This window comes from Camelus ferus, chromosome 23 (assembly GCF_009834535.1).
Source record: "Camelus ferus isolate YT-003-E chromosome 23, BCGSAC_Cfer_1.0, whole genome shotgun sequence".
Classification (NCBI taxonomy): Eukaryota; Metazoa; Chordata; class Mammalia; order Artiodactyla; family Camelidae; genus Camelus; species Camelus ferus.
Window position 1 is genome coordinate 24,710,217 of NC_045718.1, and position 11,694 is coordinate 24,721,910.

An 11,694-nucleotide genomic window follows, 5' to 3' on the forward strand; every position below is an offset into this window, starting at 1 on the left:
ATATAATCATAATGCAGTTAAATTCAAGGGTCAGGACCTTAAGAACACGTTAGTCTCTTATCACTACTGTGCTCCCAGATGACAAAAATTTCTCTAGAAGTACAAGCAGTGGCAATTCCCAGGCTTTCATTAAATGTTCAAGGACCTGGTTAATGAAAACAAGGTCCCTAACTGAAAACACAGTTTTAATATTTACCTGCCAGAGAGTTATAAAGGCACCATGAACAAACTGTAATGCCCTCTCAAGTTTGCATAACTATCAGGCTTCTAAAATTATCAGACTTGTTCAGCTTTAAAATGTCACAGCTGTAGCACCAAATCCTCAGTGGCTGAAGATTATTTAATAGGTAGTGAATCTCAGCCCAGGTGTATAAGAAATGCAACTATTTTAAAGTTACTTTCAGTGTTCATCATGTACAAGAAGATACAAGAAGAAATATATCATTAACATTGCAAGTACTTTCCTGCCACATTTATTTTATCTATAGCTGAGCAGGCAGAGTGTGGCAGAAACATTTGTCAAACAGAACATTTTTTCCGACTGCATCATGTGATGTGATGTGACGTGACGTGACTCGGTCCAACTTGCTGCAGTGAGAAGCAAGAGGCACAGAGCAATGACAGACTGAGGAGGGCACAGACACATGGCTCCTGGAACGTGCATGACCTTGCCTGGTGAGCATATAAGAGGGAAGGGCTGGGGCAGGGAACAGCTCTCTCCAGACTGGGTCACACTGGCTTGATACCAGCAGTAGAGAATGTCTGGTCCCCTGATCGGATCTAATTCCCCATGTGCTTGATCCGACACTAGACCAGAGCCAGCTCAGCCCAAAGAATTTCCCCTACTGGGATTCTGGGGCTATACTATGTATAGACAAGACCCTTAAATCAGCAGTGAGTATATAGGTAACTGATCAAAATTCCAAATGATCTGTAGCTGAACTCCGGGTGAATAGGGTAAGGCAAAAACAAAACAGTGCACTGAATTAACCCTTCTCTTTGTTCTTTGTGACATCTCAGTTCCTCTTGCTTTATCACTAATTCTCATGTCCTCTCCTTTTTTGTGCCTTCCTCGTCACTTCTACCTCTCACCCTCTACTCTTAACTGTCCCCTGACATTATTGTGTATGCAAATTTAGGCAAGTTTCTCAAAATCTTGGAACCTCAGTTTCCTCGTCTGTAATGTGGGGTTAGTAATATCTGTCTCAATGAATTTCTGTGCTGCAGAGCACTTGCCAGTAGGGCTTAACTAAATGGCACTGATCTCAAGTTCTCCCCTCTGCCAGTGCTTCTTCCTTGAAGACAGTCCCTGTCCTAACTTGTTGCTGGAGATTCCAGCTGAATGCATAAGGACATCCTCACTGAGCACCAGCCACAATTTGCATTGGAAGGAGGAGGAGAGCAATCCAAAAATAGAGGAGAAGGCGTCAAGATGGTCTAAAGGTGGTACTGCAGATCATGAGCTTCGATTCAGCCTCTGAGACATTTCCTTTCACAGGGTGAGATTACAATAACAAGTGTGTAACGAGTTGCATGCTAAAACCTTCTTCACGAAGCTGCCATTCTGCCATAATGATGGAGAGGTAGACTTGTTCCAAATAGAGGAGTGAGCCACAGCCAACTTTTGATTAATGAAGGACAGCTGATCTGATTTGGAGCTCCTCGGGGGTCCTGCAAGGCCATGTTTCTGTCACATGCACCATTTTTGCATCAGCTTTCCTGCTCCAAGGCTGAGCCTGGGAAGGAGCCATAAATTACTTTCAATCATGCTCATGCCATAAGTCAGCTGGAGAAGATGGGATGTCAATCTACCTCTTTTAGGGGAGGAGAGTGAGGCTGAACAGAACCCCAAACATCCCAAGATGCTGTGCCAGTTGTCACCTTCAGCTAGCCGCCTCGTTGCTCTCCGGACTGCTACCAGTGGTAGTGCTGGTAAAGATGTCCAGGCTTGAATGCAATGTGGGCAGCAAGGCTGTGACTGTAACTAAGGACTCAGGTTCTTCCTGGTCCCTGAGTTATTCATTCTTTCAGTCAGTCAGTCAGCAAGCATTTATTGTCTCTCCACATATCCAGAAAGTACTAAATTCAAGCCTGGTCTAGGAAACTTTCTTTTCTTGGAATAATTCTCAACTATGGCTGTGTCTAAATACCCTGTGGAGTATGGGGAGGGGAAATGCATATTCCTGGGCCTGACTCCCCAAAGATCCTGATTCAGTATTGCTAGAGGGTTTTGTTCCCAGCATCTGTATCCAGATGTGCAGCACAGTTCCCTCCACGCCATCACCATTTGCCTGTCATGAATGTCTTTCTCCAGCCACACTCTCTCTGGTCACAAACACTGTCTATTTGCATTAACTAGGGAATCAGATTTAGTCAGGACCTTCCTTCTCCCACAAGAACTATCCATCCATTGGACAAACACATATGAGCCCTGAACTCAGTATGTACTATATACCAGTGATCAGTTCTGGCTCTTCCTTGCTGTTTTGACAATAGTCATCTGGAGACAATAGTTTCCACCTAGAATACACTAGAGGAGATTTTCAGACCAAGGTAAGGTGGTGCTTTCAGGAAGGCTTCCAAGGACAGGCAGTTTAGCGACTACTTCATCTGCCCCAAGGTAGAGCTGGGCTACACCGGTTCTCATGATTCAGGGGACTGGGGGAATCTCTTCCTTACCCTCTTTAGAAATGGCAGCCTGGAATGTGGCCTTCTATTTAAGCATAGAAATCTGAATCCCAGAACAGAACATGACCTTAGGAGACCCCAGAGAATCTGAAAAACAGATCAGCAACTCCCACATAATCAGGAATTTTCAGAGAGAATTGGATAAGCTTAAAAAGATGATTAGTTCATGCCTGACTTAAATATTCTGCCTAATTTTCATTATGCAAGTTGACATATTTTAAGTTTGAGCTTATCTAGGCCAAAATCTTTTTTCCTAATAATCTGGACTTGGCCATATCACATTGTAGTTCTTTACTATCCAACTCTGGAATGAACCACTGAGGAAAAATCTAAGTGATCTTGAGCCCAAGAGTTCTAAGTGAGTTTGGGATCCAAGCCTTCCATGAACACAAGGTTGGAAGGTGGCATTTACTCCAGGGCATGTCCATTCCTGCGAAGCCAGAAAACACTAGCGATGCTGCGGCTGATATGCAGAGGCTAAACAATAAATGATAGCAGAATTTAGTTGCTTAATTCTGACTGAAAGTGGAAAGATGGAGAGAAACGCCAAATTAGCGCAGGCACGTGTATAGGAGATTTCACGAACAGGAAAGTAATAACCCAAACGAGTGCCTGCTAGACTAACTGGAACTTTTAAATGAGTTGGAAAGAGTGGAACACATGTTATTTTGGAGTTTCTCCTACCAGCCCATCCCACACCCAATCATCACAAGGCGGCAGTGGAATAACTCAATGGAGTAAGCTTTGCATCACTGGCATGTAACATTTTTGGTGAATGAGTAAACGGCCAGATCATAAAATCAGAATATAGACATTTCTTAAAAAGTCAAATGCTTTTGGAAAATAACCTGAGGGTATCTTTCACAATTCCACTCACAGACTTTAGACTTTACCTGTTCCTCAGTTAACTGTGATGTGATGGCATTTTGTGGCTTAGGTGTGTCACAGGTCACCAGCTCAACACATGGCGTCAGTCACAGATGGTGGAGCTGGGAATCAGGGTTCACAAGACGAAGCTCATGTCAGACGCCTGCCGTCCTGAATGTCAGGACAGTAAGAGATTAAACAGAAGGAAATTGGAGACAAAAAGAAAGGAAAGGAAAACGTGAGGTCACAAATGGAAAAAAACAAGTTTTATTTCCATATTTGTTTCTCTTATTCACTCTTCTGATCTTTACCCCTGACTTTTCTGCTTCTCGTGTTCACAGGCACTCAAGTACATTCATATTTATATACATAAATGCACACATAGACACAGTTCCTATATTTCTCCTCCTCCTCTATTCAAATAGTAATATCTATTCTGTTTGTGTAGGAGGCGCATACAACAGATGAAATAACAAAATCACATTTTGTTGCAGGAGGACTACAGCCTGAGGACGTTTAGAAGTTAGAGACCAGAAAGAAGCCGAGAACGAAGGGCATTACAGTAACGAGGGAAAGTCTTAGAGGCCACACTCAGCCAAGAATGTTTTCTTTTCCTTCTTAAATCCAGTGTGGTCTATAAAACCACTCTCATTAAAGCTTCGGGAAAAAAACACTTTGACTAGAATATCTGGTACAGGGAAGGTGCAGGCATTTACAAGCATTTCCAATGAGCTGGTTAACAGACTACGTAACACTGGAGGAGCCTCCCACGTCTGACACTTGGTGCATTTGCTTGGATTCATAAAACTGGAAGCAGGAGAATAAATAACCTAGGGGATCATAAAACAGCTAACTATGCTTGTGAAGCCAAGCAGAAAGTCTGAACTCTACAAAATAGCAGGCTGAAAAATCAAAGCTCCATTAACTGTATGCGCCCTCTAATTCTAAGAAGTGATCAGTTTGAGGGTGAACCAGTGTGGAACAGAGTTTGATGTCGAAACAGATGAGGCCAAGGAGAAAACTAAAAACATGAGAATCTCTAGACTAAGGGCAGGCAGTCCCCAGCAAGCAGAGACTGGGAGTCAGAACCAGAACTCTGGCTTGCCTTCTAAACTTCTTAGTTAACCCCCTCAAATATTGGTGTCCTGTGTCACCTCCAGGAGGAGCTACTTCAGTCCTATTAAGCCCCAACCTTGACCTGGCTTCCCAAAGAACACGTGCCTCAAGTAGCCGTGTGGTCCCTGGGAAGTGGTGGGAACCTGATACCCTGGAGATTCAATTAAGTTGTTCAGGTATATATTTCTTTCATAACATTGCCTGAGCAAAATCAATTTTTCTTTACATACTTTCCTCCCAACTAGACCACGATCTTTGGAGGGGGGGGTAATTACTATGTCTTATTCATTCATATATCCCCAATGCACAGAGTTGATGCTCAAAAATATTTATTGAAGGAATAGACCAAGGTGCCTCTCAACACAAGTGGCTTCAAAGTAAATTGTTGACAGTCATGTATTCATGTGAGTATGTATTACTGAGTACCAAGCTATTATGCTAACTAACTAGGGATACAAAACCTAATAATAAAAGGCAACACATGCCCTCAAGGGGCTCATGTCTCAAGGGAAAGACAAGATCTATGATGGAGCAGCAGTGGAACAGAAAGAAGAGGGCAGAAAAGAGGCAGTAAGGAGGGAGATCAAACCCATAGGACTGGGTACCTGTTTCTCCCTTAGATGGAAAGTGTGGATGATAAGGAAATTAGGAGAATAGCTTGGATTAAAGAGAGAGACATGAGAAATTCTAGTGTAAGGGGGAAAGCCATTTGAGAGAAAGGAGATAGTTGGTGCAGGGAAAACCCTAAAACCACTCCCCTGACCCTCTGCCAAAATGGAACCCAAGCACACCACAGGGTAGGTAATCATCTAAGTCCACCCCCAACAGTGGTGAGTTCTCCACGTACTAAAGCAGCCTAGCCTAGTTTTAGCACCTCTGAGAAACAACGTCTACTTTGAGATGTATCTTCTGCCCACTGCCCCTAGTTCCATCTGTGAAAGCCACAGAGAACATGTTAAACTCCTCTTGTATGTGACAGCCCTTTAAACACACACTCTCCTTTCCTTTTAACTGAGGCTTATACACGATTTCCACACACTTCACCATTTTTGCCATTCTCATGCTTGTAGACTGATTAGAAAACAGCAACTCTAAGAGAACAGAAAAGGTAAGAAAACAAAGTTACGGCTGGCAGTGCCAGGAGGTGCGGTAACAGAAGAGGACAAATTCATCACCTGCATGTTAAGCACCAGGTTAGGACCTTTTTATACAAACCAAAATGCCCCAGGGGTCTGCGGTTCATTCGTGATGCCTTCTTCACCTCCTCCGGTTCATTCCCATTTACTTTCTTGTAAGCATTCTCTTTCACTAGGTCAGTTATTATGCCCTTACAATGTATTAATGCTGTTTTGCTTTTTGTATTCCTCTGTACTAAACTACTTATGAAAATGATGTGCTGGGCAGTGGGGTGAGATAAGTATTTCACAGTCTCTTCGAAGTAAAATGTACTTATATGTGTGGCCACAGGCAGTGATGAGCCAGCTCTATCTTCGGACATCTTAAGTCATCTAAATATTTCCTTTGTGGCAAGTTGTAAAGAAAATAAAACAAGAGCATTTTACTGTATCATATGCCGCAGTTATTTTCCCACATCAAAGGTAAAGGAAGAGAGAGGTATTAAACTCTTTTTTTGTTTACATACATAGCACAATAGCTTATAAAATAAGGAAAGAAATTGCTCAGTCAAGAAAGAAACAATTTCTTCTAACCATTAGAATCTATTTGGAAATTATCTCTTCCAATTGGACTTTCATCTGACTGCCAACATTTCAAATCGCATCTCTTAATATATCCCTTTTCATAGGTTGAATAGCTTCAAATGAGGCTCAATTCACCACTTTTCTCTGCAAAACCATTCACTTTACAATTCAACATTCTCCTCATCTTATCACACTTTACATTCATGATTTATAAACTGGAACCCCAAAATTTCAGAATCCAAAGCTACAGTGTCTAAACCAACATCATCTTTTCCTCTTTAGGGTCTTGTTCTACACATACAGACCTTGAGAAAAGGCTAAACAAAATAGACTTCATCTATTATTAACATTCTAGGATCTTTTCCCCCCCTATAAGGAGTTTTAGCATCACCATGTACCACAACTCACTTTTTCCCTTTTAAAGCAAAACGTAGCATAAACCAGAAAAAAAAAGCCCCAACAGGCTGTCCATTTCCTGCAGTCCCTGTAGTCTCCAGTGGCCCAGTCTTTCACTGGGCAGTACAGTCAAAACTCCAACTGGTTATGTTATCAAATCGGTTTAAACTTCCATCCCATGAATTTGTGCATGGCAAAGATGGGGTTGTCTGTCTGTTTAATAAAACAATTCCCCTAAAAATGCATACAGTATCTTTCGAGAACCTAGCAGGAACCTGAACTTGTTTCAACAAGGAAATTTTACTCCCACTCCCATTCTACCATGCTTTGAGCTTTGTGTCTATGTTATCAAACAACACATTAATTAATATCTAGCATTTTGCAGTCTGGTACATTCTTATAACTTCCAGTTGGCTTGTGGCTCATTTCGTTGTATACTTACTTCTCCACATTACTAAACAAACTTTGTTTTTATAGTATTAAAAAAAATAGGGCTGTTGTCAAACATTATATACGGAAATGGTTTCCTTGACAACCACAACCACAAGCAAGTTGTTTGCACCTCTTCCTCACTGTGTGGTTTGTTTAGTTACTAAAATATGTCAAAACGTTTTGAAGCAGAGTCAGGAACTAAATACCTGAAGTTATAGAACCAGCTGGAGGCAATGCAGGTGATAAACTACCCAAACATTTGTGAAGTATTTAACACTAATCATTTTCAAGTATTAGAGTTCAGCCTCGTGACACAGCCTCTAAAAGGACAAAAGCTGAAAGCTTGATATTTAAGATCCAAAATAAATGACTACCCCAAGGACACTTTAAAAAAAAAAAGTAGCTAGAAATGCCAAAGAAGAAAGAAAAAAACATTGCACGATATGGAAAGTGGCATTTCAGCTTTATTAATTTATAAATAGGTGCCAAATGCTAATTTTGAAATAGGAAAGAGATCAGCTTCAAGGTTACCAATAGAACATGAGAAATTTGGTCAAAAAAGTATGTCTCTTGACAAAATTAGACACAAAATATGGAGTATCAGTAAAACAGTTACTGAAAAACTGCGATGTAAATAAAATGTCTCATAGCTCGTAAGATTTTAAAACAATCTCTGTCTCTGGAAAACTCTCAAACTAAAAATATTATCTCAAATATCAGTTTTCACCAATGACATGGAAATAGCCAGCTTGTAAGGATTATGAAAACATTAGATCAATAGGAAATTGTACACAATGTGATTAGCATCCCAAGATAAAATTACTAACAAGAACATGTAACTCCCATGGTGTCCAGTTCTCCTTCTGAAACCTGTTAAGGACAGAATATAGTAAAAAACAAAACAAAACAAAACAAACAAACAAAAAACAAAACACACACAGTTTACTCTACCCTCAAATCATTATCTATTTGGGGGTGTCTTCAGACTATCTGGAATCAGAATCATTGGACTGAAATAAATTATATACACAGTTATGTTTTTGTTCATATATGTTTCTTAAGAAACAATTGTGTGAAAATATATATCAAAATTTAATTTGGGAAAGTACTGGAAATTCTGTTAGAAATTAGAGCTGTGTATCCCCAGATAGTTTAAGCAGCAGGTAGAGAAGACAAATACTTTTCTTTTAAAGCTCTGAGGGAGTCTGTGAATTTAGATATGAATTAAGGAGCAGGGGCTGGGGAGGCAGGCAGGGAGTCAAGAAGGAAAGAAGAGTGGATGGAGGGGAGGAGGGAAGGAAAAAAAAAAAAAGAAAATAGAGAGTTCTGGAAAAAACATAGGCCAAGATGCTCAGAGTTGGTGACATTCAGCAGTGCTCTGAAAACCAAAGTAAAATTCAGAGAGTGAGTGAAACACAGGTATCTGAGGTGATTTTGAGAACAGTGTCAAAATGAAGCCAAAGAGATTCATCTGAGGTCTAGCCATAAAAGGACCTCAGTTCTCCCTGACCCAAAGCTTAACCTTTTTTACACACTTGCATTCTCACCACACTGTCTTACAGATAAGAGAATGTCAGTGCCTCCAGTCAGCCATGTGTTGGAACAGAACCCGAATGGTAAGGAGAGCTCTGGCACTACCACAACCATTCCTTGGCCCACTCCCAATAAAAGGCCTCTCCTCTCAGGTGACATCCATGTTTGAAGCCTCAACATTTGCCCGAGGAATTCTATCTTGGGTTCTAGGCATAGCTGGCCACATAGCAGAGAGCATTCCAGGAGGTATCTGTCAGGCAGAATTCTCATCAGACTCATTCCTTCTGATACGTCAAACACTTGCGGGGGAAACATCACTGTGGAGCTTTGCCTGAAGGATAGAAAATCCAGGCATTCCTCTTCATACTCTAAAATCTATCCTTGGATTGATTTTCATATCTAGACTGTCTCATTTAGTTCTTTCCATCTTATTTATTTACTTTTTTATTGAAGTGTAGTTGATTTACAATGTTAGTTTCAGGTGTACAGCAAAGTGATTCAGTTATACACATACACACATATATATTTTCTTTTCAGATTTTTTTCCATTATATATTATAAGAAATTGAATATTTTCCCCTGTGCTATACAGTAGGTCCTTGTTGTTTATCTATTTTATATATAGTAATGTGTGTCTGTTAACCCCCAACCCCTAATTTATATCCCTCCCCACCCTTTCCCCTTTGGGAACCACAGTTTGTTTTCTATCTTTTTCTTTCCATCTTGTGATGAATTTTATTTAGTTTTGTTTTAAAATGCTATATCTATAGTTCACTTTGTCCTGTAAAAATTTTAAGGTCTGTATTTTGTTGAATTGAACCGTGGACTGACACCACTAGCCTTTATTTGAAGAACATTACAGGAAGCACTTCTATGAAATGCCTATCAAGGTACTGCTGAGAAGGTTACTCATTATATTTCAAAGTGTCCTCCTTGAGAAGACCCCTGGAATAAATGCTTTGGTTCAAAGAAGTGTTGTGCGCCTCTTCCATCTCTGGCTTGTTCTTTTCTTAAGGCCACCGACTCATGTTTCTCTCTGGGCACAGAGCCAACTTGTGGCCCTTGTCCATCCATCCTACTAAACATCATAGCACATATTTTTTGGATCCATTCCTGGATTCATCATTCTTTCCCTCCCCCTATTTTCTCTGCATTCAAGAAGTCCCACTTTGAATGCAGTTTGGTGCAGCCACTATGGAAAACAGTGTGGAGATTCCTCAAAAGACTAGGAATAGACTTACCATATGACCCAGGAATCCCACTCCTGGGCTTGTATCCAGAAGGAAATCTACTTCAGGATGACACCTGCACCCCTATGTTCATAGCAGCACTATTTACAATAGCCAAAACATGGAAACAGCCTAAATGTCCATCAACAGATGACTGGATAAAGAAGAGGTGGTATATTTATACAATGGAATACTACTCAGCCATAAAAACCGACAACATAATGCCATTTGCAGCAACATGGATGCTCCTGGAGAATGTCATTCTAAGTGAAGTAAGCCAGAAAGAGAAAGAAAAATACCATATGAGATCGCTCATATGTGGAATCTAAAAAACAAAAACAAAAACAAACAAACAAAAACAAAGCGTAAATACAGGACAGAAATAGACTCACAGACAGAGAATACAGACTTGTGGTTACCGGGGGGTGGAGGGTGGGAAGGGATAGCCTGGGATTTCAAAATTGTAGAATAGATAAACAAGATTACACTGTATAGCACAGGGAAATATACACAAAATGTTATGATAACTCACAGAGAAAAAAATGTGACAATGAGTGTGTATATGTCCATGAATGACTGAAAAATTGTGCTGAATACTGGAATTTGACACATTGTAAAATGATTATAAATCAATAAAAAATGTTAAAAAAAAAAAAAAGAAGTCCCACTTTTAAATTTTTTGAATTAGTTAATACTGGTACAGTAGTAAAAATACCACGGGTCAGGGCAGCACCTCTCCCACCCACAGATGCAGAGAGGCAAGCACACCCCACTGGGGCTGGACAGGAATCCTACCCATGCAGACCCAGAAAGGGATCTGAGCCTCTCTTCTCATAGAGAAAGAATACAGTGAAATCACAGACCACCTGTCAGCTGCCAGACCACCTCATCCCTGGGAGGGTAACTTTTAGAGTATGCATTTCAGAGTGTCATGGAGTATCACCCGATTCTCCTCTACAATCGTAAAATAAAATACTCAGCACTTTTAAAATATGAAAATGAGTAACAAGAGTTCATTACTCAGATGAAATGTTTACTTTATCCCGCACATAGGATGGAAACTGCCTACTGCCCTGAAGCACAGTGCTGGCTTCCAGTGCTGGCCCTGGAAGTGCCTGGGCAGGCCCAGCCTTGCAGCAGGAGGAATCAGAGAAGACAGTTACAGAAGCCAGCTCTTCTGGAAATCCTGGGGGAAGCAAGCCTCATTATTCACCGAGAATGGGCCTAGCTTGTTCTAAATTCATTTGGTTTAACACAAGGGCACCCCTTCACTCTCTCAAGCTTTGACTTGGCCACTAACCTCAGCCTCTCTAATTAACTCTGCTCTAGCCCCTTCCTTAACCCACTATTTTTGCTCACTGTCCCTGACATTCTACACTTAGCACTATCTATCTGGCCCAGGCCACCAGGAGAACCCACCCTTCCTTTATTCACAGCTACTCCCCTGAGCTAAAAGGAACAATTCATCCTGATTTTAAAATTAAAAATCTCACATCCTTGGAAACCCCTCAGTCCCAGGCAAACAGGGATAGCTGGTCACCCCCAGCCTACACTGACCAAATAGCAAATTGACAGCAGGAATAGAATCTTATTTTATTTTCTTCCTTATCTAAAACATAACTTTTTAAAGACAGCACAGTGAGCCAATATCACAGAACCAAGTTATCTAAGTGTGTGTGAGCAATATGGCGATACCCATAGCAAAATTTAAATCTCATTCTCTTCCCCTGCTG

General features: G+C 40.8%; 1 long non-coding RNA gene across 1 annotated transcript; it reads left to right on the forward strand.

Moving 5' to 3' along the window:
* Positions 1-297: 297 nt before the first annotated feature.
* Positions 298-11,229, forward strand: LOC116659240. Its single transcript, XR_004314479.1, has 4 exons — positions 298-675; positions 1,287-1,499; positions 4,050-8,815; positions 11,015-11,229. It is a non-coding gene; the product is annotated as an uncharacterized LOC116659240 (long non-coding RNA).
* The last annotated feature ends 465 nt before the right edge of the window (positions 11,230-11,694 follow it).